Here is a 9,129-nt window from a genome sequence, read left to right on the forward strand (position 1 = left end):
GTAAAGAAATACACCAAAACATAAAAATTGTTTTATTGGGGAGTGAATTCTTTCTACTTTCCTCTCACTTCACAGAATACATGGTGACTGTACTCTGGTGTGGTCTGTATTAGTGCACTCTGGGAGGCTGCAATTGCAGAAATATGTGACACCTTTACAGGAAAATTCAGTGAAGTGAATCTTTGCTTTGACTAAGTAATTTTACCAAAAAGATTTTAAAATAATAGTAATGCATTTATTTCAAAAGCAAGTGTGCCAAAAACAATTTTCCTAAAACCACTTTACTGCAGTATCTGGAGGCTTATAAAACATATCAGTTTGTGAAGGATGAACACACATTTGTATAAAAAGATGCCATGGCTATTTTCATTTGGGAGCAGATCTTGCGTTGAAATTATAAATCTGTGCTCTTTTTACCAGAAGAAGATAAAAATATTAAAGGGACAATCACGGTAATATCTTGTTAGAAATGACTTCCCAAACAGCTCCTTCAGAACATTTTACTTTACTTTAATTCATTTATTGGGTATGGTGGAGAGGGTCTGAGAGACCTGAACCCTGGTCTCAATTCTGACATTAAATAACTGTAACATCTTGAGCAAGTTATTTGGCTTCTCTAAGCCTCAGTTCTCTCATCTGTGAAATGGGAGTGATAACACTTATTCACAGAGGTGCTATAAGGAATAAACGAGAAAAGGCATATATTTCCCAAATCCCATCAAAGCGCTGGAAATATGAGATATGAGACAGAGAGAGTTGGGCACGGCACTCTTCCCCGCCCCCCACCCCAGTGCACAAGGTTCCTGAGGGAAAGATAAGTACAGAGCAAGACCTGGCAAAAGAACACTCTTCACTATGAGGCTGCAAACACCATGTGGAGCCCTCCTTTGTCCAGACAGCCTGGATCTTGGTTTTGAAGCCAATGGAGTGGCCTTTGTTGCCCCCTCACTGTCAGTCCACAGCAGAATGTCAGATCTTCCAGCTCAGGTGGGGGTGCAGACCAATGCGGAAAGAGCACGAGCAAACAAAACACACATGTGCACAGGGGCCACAGCCAGAGGGCCGTGGCGGGCTCAAGCTGCTCTGGGCTACGCTGCCCAGGCTTCCACTGCCTGGGGCAGTAAAAGCAGCCCCTGGCCTGTCTCACATCCACACAGCACGGACAAGATGCCAAAAGATTACAAAAGAGCAAGAGAGAGGGCTGTCATCTTCCCTATGCAGGAGAAATCCAGATCCTCTGGAAGCAAGAAGTGCCCAAGAAACCAGCCCTAAGCTCTGACCTTTAAACACTCAGCTCAATCCACTGGATGCTCCACTCCCTGGCCCCAAAAAATGTGTTTTCACACGAGCGATCTCTAGCAGTGCTCTTCCTGCACAGTTGCAGGGAACGAGGCAACAGAGAGGTCTGGTGAGTCTCCCTCAGCGGCCACACACAGGACCGATGCACACTTAAGTGTGCTAATGCTGTCTCCCTTCTCCATCTGGGCTCCCGACATTACTGACACAGGAGTAACTGTAGGGCTTATCTATTGCAGGAGTAAGGCTAAAGGTATCACACACCTAGCACCATGTCAGGTACTGTGAGGTAGACAAGAGGAAAAAGGGTGAATCCTTGGACGACATGAGTATACATGCTGTTGATCAATCCTAAACCTCTGCATTGCACATAGAAGAGCTCCAAGGTAGCTGTGACACGAGGTGCATTTCTGAGGTCTAAGGACACATGGACTGCCCACCCGGGGTAGGATACCAGTCAGCCTATACAGCCCAGACTCTGACGTCTGCAGCCAAAAACATCACCATGAGGACCCAATGGTCTCATATTCAACAAGCCAAAAATGAGTCTGGCTGTGACCACACCACCTTGGAACCATCTGGGAGCGCCAGGGGCCATCACATTCCTGGTGGCTCTGAAAGTTGGCACAGCATTTGGACACTTTAGTTTACTGCAGCCGATTCTGAGGGGAACAGCCCTGCCCACACCCCCTCCTGAGGGAAGGGGCCATGCTCTGAACCCCCAGACCTGTCCTCCCTCCTCTGGCCAGAATTGTTGGGAAGCAAGGGGACAACTACTCAACAGCAACCAATCCAGAAGCTGGCAAGCAACCTGTGGAGAAAAGCTCTATCCAAACAGGTGTTGGAGTGAGCAGGACTGAGCCATGCTGTGACCTAAAACTGCCTGGGCTGGGGGTGGAGGGCATTTTTAAAAGGTCAGTTTTTTTCTCTCCACTCTTTCTTCACACCCCCTGACTTTCTTATCTTGCTTGCTAAATGGAAAACAAGGCTGAGAAGCTAATCAGTACTTTGCAAAGCTAACGGTTCTTTCTTTGAAATTTGTAAAGTTTTACAAAGTGATCAAGGCCAAATGACTGGAAGCTGACCTTGGGCACCAGCCAAGTCAACCAGAGCTCTGCGAAGCGAAACTACGCAAAAGACTTTGCAGAAGAGTTGATTCTACTTTGGAGCAAATCAAAATCTTGGAGGGTCCTGAGATAATAGCGAAGATGAGAACAGAAGCCAGACGAGGCCTTGGTGAGACCTTGTACCTGACTCATAGACACGGATGCGTCCTAGCCCATGTCTCCTTCTCTCCTGCCTTTCGTCTCCCACACTCCATTCCCTCAATCCCTCAATAGATCTGAATCTTTGAGATGGGATAGCTTACCATCTCCTTCAGCTGAATACATCTGCTTTTCTAACACCAACCATTTGACTTCTGAGTCTTTTTGTCTTTCCTTCGTAAGGGGGTGGGCAGCTGGACCTGAGTTCGGTAACACAGGGACAATGGTAATTGAGCAGATCTAGTGGAGAGTAAGGAGAGACTCACATGTGTGGGAGGGTTAGAAGAGTCAAGAATGCTGTGCTGGTTATTCTCTGCCTCCCACCCTCCCAATCTCCCTTCCACTCTCCTCTGCCCTGGTCTCCTGCAGGGCTGATCTCTGTGTGTGCATCACTGGGTCCCATACCCGCTGGCCTCTAGCTGGATTCAGGCTTAGCAGATGGTGCAACTGGCAGCCGGCTGAAGATTGGAGGAGACCAAGGTCACAGTATTTACTTCTACTCCCTGCATCCCTCCCACAGCCCAGGTCTGGCTATGTCTGTCTTCCTCCACGCTCACGGTTCCTGTCAGGCAGCCCTTAAACAGTTCCAACTTTCAACCTGGTTCCAAGATGTGAAAGATGTCAGAACTAAAATGGAGTCATGTGTGTCAAACTCTAAAAGAAATCATAAATGAAGCAGGAGCCTACGAAGGGAGGGCCCTGACGCATACATTCCTATTATAAGAACTATTACAAAGACTCTCTTAAGCACATATGCCTAACAAAAACTTTTGCCAAGGACTTTTCAAACTGCAATTTGCTACATGAGTCACAAGGACAGCTAGCCAGATGTACAAGAACACTCACCTGATACCGTCCCCACTGATGAACTGCCGCCAACTCCTGCGATAAGCCCCTATAACCAATGCTCTCTTCATTTCAAAACAAATTACATGTACTTTTCTCTTTTGCCTTTTAAAACCTTTGTCTTCCTTTACCTTCTTGAATATGCACATAATTTATATGGCATGTGTATTCCCACTGCAGTGTTCTGTTCCCAATTAACTTTATTCTTCAGAAAGCCTCTCTCTTTATCATTTGCGTTAACCAAGATCACCCTCTCCACAAACCTGAGAGTGATAATGGCTTTATGTTGTTCATGGTGTTGCTAGTGTCTCTGCCCACACTTTTGCAAATAGTCCCTTCTTTAGAAAGTTGCTTCAAAAACCCCAGTTGAGGAATGCCATCCATTTCCTGCTGGCAACTGGACTGATTTCTGTTTAGAAGAGAAACAGAGAAAAGTAAATTTAATGATGCAGCAACAGAGAGAGGAACTACAAAGTCCTACTCCTGAGGCCCCAGATTCCGAACATTCCTCCTCCTCTAGGTCTCATTATTCCCTCCTATACTGACCACCACTCTCTTCTCCTGAGCTCCAGGCCTGGGCTCCCATGTCTGTTTTCCTTATTACCACACATCTCTGCAGTACATGCCTCATTCTCCCATTCTCAGGCCACCTTCAGTAGCTAGGAAGCTGACAGGCAGGCCCTAATAACTGCTGGTGGTCTATAGAGCTGGCACAGCATTTGGGAAAGCCTACTTTACCGTGGCCACCATGCACTTAGCGCCTGGCTCCCCCAGAAGGAGGAGAAGACCACTCAGCCTGGGTGTGGAGTCAGATTTGGACTCAGAGACTCCACACAGTTATCAGTGAGACAAAATGAATGAAGTGGGTGCAATCCGGGCCCTGTTATTATGAAGGAAACTCATCTACACACACTCCCTTCTGGTTTAAGCAGTATCCTCTGTGGCGCTTCTGTGATCATCATGTTCCCCTCTTATGACCTTCAGAGAGGGCTCGCAGCTCAGCCTCACACACCTGCTCATAGCCTCAAATGCCTAACACATTAGCTCAGCTGCTGTAGGAACCAGGCTTATGATTCCTTTGTGTCCTGATTTCATTAGCATTTTTAAACTTGCTGTTACTAAATTTTCTATTCTTATACCTGTTTGCATATTTTATCTGGGAGGCAACCTGCCACTGTGTATTGACCTGCAAAACGAGAATCAGAAAACTAAAAAGTAAACCAAGAGTCTGGATAAAGCTAATAATAATTTCCATCACTCTTCAGAGATGCTAGAGAGGAGGAAGTTTGTGCAGCCATCACTGTTGGACATCCCTTCCAGCTCTGGGAATCTTTGAAAGAGTGGCTTTCGCCTAAAAGGGTAAGTTTCGTGTTGGTAGGCCCAACTGCACTCACTGCCAGGGTTTCTGCCCCTTGGCCTCCATGGTGGGATGGGGAGTGTACTTGACTCCTACTTGAAGCACCACCCTCACCCAGTCTCTGAAACGCGTTCTGTCCTGAGGCAAGTGTGATAGTTTCCTGCTGACCATTTCTGCATTGTTGCTTTGAACTGCCAGTGCCCCAAGGGCAGGCACTGTGTTTCCGCACCTTTCCTGGCTCAGGCCCTAAACACAGTAGATTCTCAGAGAATGTTACTGAATGAATGAAGGAGTGTGGCTACCTGTGCCTAACCTATCTTCCCAGCAGCCCAGTGGTGGCAGACATAGTGAATTGGCCCATTCAGTCCCCTCTTTGGTGTTCTGTACTGAGGCCGCTGAACTAAAAACACTATTTCCCAAACTTCTTGTCACCTAGATTGTGAATGTGATTTAATTTCTCTAGTCAGATGCACTAGTCTGAGACTTAAATTTAGAACTGAGTTGCATGGGGAAAGAATGTAGCATGAGGCATTGATCATTTTGTGTATATCAGAGTTAAACTGACTTGGTTCCAGAGCCAAGAGCTGTGGCAGCAGCTTCCTGATAGCGTAGCTTCCTGATTTAGGCAAAGGCAGCAACTCTGCATTGTGATTGGGGGAGCCATTCCTGGAAGCTCAATTTGGATGGTCTCTTTGGCCTTCTGAGCAATTCTGTGAGCTATAAACGCTTTTTCATAAACCCCTTTTTGCTTAGCCAGGTAAATAGATTCTGTTATTTCTAACTACGAGCTCTGACTGACCTGACCCCCTCACACCCTTTCGCCCTCCAAAGTTATTCCCCAAACTCAAACTCCTATACTCTTCATGGCTCAGTTTACCTATACAATATTAAGAACTCATTCTGCTCCAGGCTCTGGGCTAGATGCTGGAATTACTGATATGAATTTACAGTTTAACGAGGCAACTAACTGAGTAACCAAACAACTTATCAGTCAGAGACAGGAGATCCAAGAAGGTTTAAATGGAAGACATTTAGTTTCTGGACGGTTTTAAGTGGAAGATATTTATGTTTTGGGAAGATCACCTGGAAGGCAGCTCATCTCCACTCCACAAGTGTTCACCGAGCACTACTCTGGGCATCTTCTGGAAAGTGAACCAAGGACCAGTTAATGTTTATGAGGTGATGGATTTTTAAATCTACCATGAACAAAAAACACTGCTTACCCTAGTCAGGCTGACTTCCATAAGGACAACAAAACACACACATGCTCCACCAACTCTACCTTGTTTCTTCATAATAAAGGCTCCATTCATTGCTTACAATGGTGCATAGGACACTCAAATCCTTACCCACATCAGGGCTGCTGGCGAAGAGAACGCTGTTTGTCATGAGGATTCTGAGGGTTTTGTAGTGTTCCAGCCTTAACTCTCATTAATCCTTCCATTCATCCTGAGCTCCAGGCACATCTGACCTTCCCCAGCCCCTAAACATGACCTGCCCTGTCCCCGTGTGCCTTCCTCACTCTAATCCTCCACACTGCTCTTCTGCCTTGTCAAAACCCTGCCCCTCCTCCATGGCTCAGCTAAATGCCACCTGCCCTAAAAAGCCTTCAGTCAATCACCACAGACAGGATTATTTTGCTCCACAACTGAACTGTAGACCCTTGACATTCACAGGTTTTAACATTTTCTAGTTTGACCATTTTCAAGTCACCCAAAATTTCAAGACAAGGAATAATTTGGAATTTTGTTGAGGACAGAATTTGAATCACAGCTTCTATGAAGATGGTGTACAGGAAAATGTCACTGAGCCAAGAGGGTGGTGAGAGGGTTTGGTATAAAAGAGGCCCTGGAAGATAAAGAGGACAAAGGTGATGGGGCTTCCTATTTCGACCATCACCTTTGCCCCACCCTGACAGAGAAGAAGGGATGGGCAAGGGACTGGGATCTGGCTCCTGAACCCCAGCAAAAGGGCCTGGGGGCATTAGAAGGTACAGGCCAGGCCCTCTAATAAGGGAGAAGAGGAAGGCTGTGTAGGGGGACTGGCCAAGGACTGAGGGGGCAGGAATGGAGCACTGCTGGCTAGGGGCCAGGGCTCAGGCACAGTTGTCAGGAAGGAGCTTGGGGACCTGGGGCCAGAGAGCCAACTAGGTACCCAGGAGCCACGCATCCACATTTCCATACTTGTTACATCTACTGACCAGGCCTAACAATGTCACGATCTGTCCATTATACTTTTCACTGCTTTCTGTGAAGGGAATACAAAGCCACAGAGGATGCCACAAGTAGCAGAGGTCCCATGGGCCTCGGCAGGTGCCCTGTGAAACATGAATATCTACGGGACTTTGTGTGTGCCTCCTCATAGCACCGTCACCTGGGGGAGTTGGGATCCTGCCCTCCCCAACTAGACTGGCCAGGGACTCGTCTGGAAGGTCCCTGTATCTATACATATGGGACCACAGATCAAATGGAGCAATCATGGCACTTGTCATTTGACCATGTTGATGGGTCAGGAGTGAAGTCAAATTTAAGCTGGTCTCTGAGTCTTTTCCCTCTGGATGTTTGGACTTAGAACAAGAGAAAACTTGGCCAGTCTCTCTCTGATGGCTGAAGTCAGATGTAACAGGTCAGTGTCAGAGCCTGTTTTCCTACCACCTGGGAAAAAACAGTCTGCAGTCGGACAGTGTAAATAACAGTGGTAACAGCTAACACTTTTTAAGCATCTATGTACCAGGCACTATGCCAAGCCTTTTATGTGCATTAACTCATTTATTTCTCACAATAGTACCAGGAAGCAAATGACATGATCACCCTTATTTACAGATGAGGAAACTGGGGGACAGCAAGGTTAAGTAACTTTCCCAGTGACACACGGCTAGTAACAAAGGTCATCTGGTTCCACAGCCCATTGTCTCAACCATTATTCTATACCTTGCAGAGTTGGCAGCTGGAAGAGAGTAAAAACAAGAGAGGGCAAGAGTTCTGGTTACGTTCAAGCCCCTGTTCCAGCAGTTCCTGAAGACAGACTGCATCTGTAACTGTACTGCTATGAGTCTTCAGAGGAGGAAGTTTGTGGGACTACCTCAGGGTTGGTTCACAAGGTAAGTTTCTGTCACTAGCAACTAAAAATTTCCTGACAAGATAGTGCTTCCCCAGCATGGAGCATGCTGTTCACCAACCTTCTTATTCTTCCCATCACTGCTGGACAGCCAAAATGAGATTCCAATTCCATATGAAATCACATCCTTAAACCCTTCAATATCCCTCTAATGCCCTAGGAGAAAGCCCAAACTTCTCTATGTAATATACAAGGTCCTTCAGGGTCCTGCTCCTGAGTCACTTCTCCCCATTCCCCTGTACCTGTCCCCTTGCCATGGTGCTCCACAGCTAGAGAGAGACAAATGAATTCCTGGGTACTCCTGGGCTCTCCTCCCCACCATCATTTTATCTAACTCTCCCTAGCTGCTCACAAGTGGCACTCAAGGTTGGCATCTGCCTTGGGTCCTGCTACCCTAGCTGGCTTTGCTATTGCCTACTCCAGAGGCAGAAAGCCAAAGCCTGAAGCTCAGGACCTCAGCACACCCACATAAGGACTCCTTCCCTGGCTGACTCCCAAACACTGTACCCCATCATTTCTGTCCACTGTGCTTTAGCTACCTGGGGCCCTGCTACCTAACTAAAATGACATATGAGGAAATGCTCTGAACAGTGCCTAGGACATAGTCATTGCTCAGCATGTGATAGTTTGCTTCCTTTCTTTCTTCCTCTCCTGGTAACCCTGTTATTGAAGGGCTATTGTCTCATCCTGCCTGCATAAAAGCATCTCAGGCCAGACTCCCCATTTCATCCGCACTATGGCTTATACAAGAAATAGCAGGCCTCCTGTCCAAGTCTAGGTATCTGACAAGAATAGTTTCAAGTCCTAATGCCTGGGGTCCAGATGGGTGCTACTTTGGGATCTGGGTCTGTGGCTGCAGGTAGGTATCAAAGGACCCAGCCACAAAAAAGAAAGAGCTTCAGAGGCCAACAAACCAGCAGGCCCAATAGGGCCTGCCCACACAGCACCTTTCCCTGACTCTAGAATCACTGTAAAAAGAACTAGCTCAAAGCAACCTGTTCTGGAAGCACCATTCCATCTTCACAGCAATTTTGTGTCAGCAGAAGAAAGAGGACTGGAGCATCCCATTCTGCTACAATTGGAACAATTACCCCTTAAATGTGATAATTACTATTTGATCAGTTTGCAGGCAAAGGGAAGATTGTTTCCAAGATTTGCTCCTCGTTGGAACTTTCTGCAAGGAAACTGCTTGCTTTCTAGGGCCACAGGCTTCCTATTTCAGAGCCAGATGTGAATTCTTCCAGTGCC

The 9,129-nt window shown here is 46.8% G+C and overlaps 1 long non-coding RNA gene across 1 annotated transcript in view; it reads right to left on the reverse strand.

The window, feature by feature from the left end:
* LOC103586875 overlaps nucleotides 1–6,077 on the reverse strand; it is a 21,461-nt gene extending 15,384 nt beyond the window's left edge. The window contains exons 1-2 of the long non-coding RNA XR_550184.1: nucleotides 5,848–6,077; nucleotides 3,671–3,816 (exon numbers count right to left, since the gene is read on the reverse strand). This is a non-coding gene — a long non-coding RNA (uncharacterized LOC103586875). The remainder of the gene's footprint in view (nucleotides 1–3,670; nucleotides 3,817–5,847) is intronic.
* Nucleotides 6,078–9,129: the final 3,052 nt, after the last annotated feature.

Source organism: Galeopterus variegatus, unplaced genomic scaffold (genome assembly GCF_000696425.1).
Source record: "Galeopterus variegatus unplaced genomic scaffold, G_variegatus-3.0.2 Scaffold389, whole genome shotgun sequence".
Lineage (NCBI taxonomy): Eukaryota > Metazoa > Chordata > Mammalia > Dermoptera > Cynocephalidae > Galeopterus > Galeopterus variegatus.